The 611-nt window shown below is 46.6% G+C and overlaps 1 pseudogene; it reads left to right on the forward strand.

The window, feature by feature from the left end:
- Positions 1 to 611, forward strand: part of LOC119591232 — a 10,883-nt pseudogene that overhangs the window by 7,583 nt on the left and 2,689 nt on the right.

A 611-nucleotide genomic window follows, 5' to 3' on the forward strand; every position in this document is an offset into this window, starting at 1 on the left:
CACTATTTCCATAAGAATCGAGTACTCTTCACCGTCGTGGTCTTGTCCCTGGTGGTCGCCTTGGCCACCGCCGGTGGATTTGGCGGTGGACACGGAGGTGGATTTGGCGGTGGACACGGAGGCGGATTTAGCGGTGGACACGGAGGTGGATTTGGCGGCGGTGGATTCGGAGGATCTGGAGGTTATGGCGGAAGAGGATTTGGAAGTAATGTCCTTTGTGTAGAATATTTGTACAAACACCACAATGGTTATCAATGAACGCCTTATAAAATTTCATGAAACTATGAAATATCTACATTCAGACCATATTTCTGACAGTAACAGGTGGACATGGAGGTTTCGGTGGAGGATTTGGCGGCGTTCATGGAGGATTCGGAGGCGGCCATGGAGGATTCGGAGGCGGCCATGGAGGATTCGGAGGCGGCCATGGAGGATTCGGAGGTGGATTTGGAGGTAAAAATATCAAGCTATCGATTATAATGCCATTGTCGTGGACACATTACTCTTCACCTAGGTGAATCTTAATAATTTTCAATTAATTTCAGGACGATATGGAAAGTAAGCTGATAGAAAATCTCTCAACTCCGAAAGGATTCTATACTGAAAAATAT

This window comes from Penaeus monodon, chromosome 28 (genome assembly GCF_015228065.2).
Source record: "Penaeus monodon isolate SGIC_2016 chromosome 28, NSTDA_Pmon_1, whole genome shotgun sequence".
In the NCBI taxonomy this organism is placed as follows: Eukaryota; Metazoa; Arthropoda; class Malacostraca; order Decapoda; family Penaeidae; genus Penaeus; species Penaeus monodon.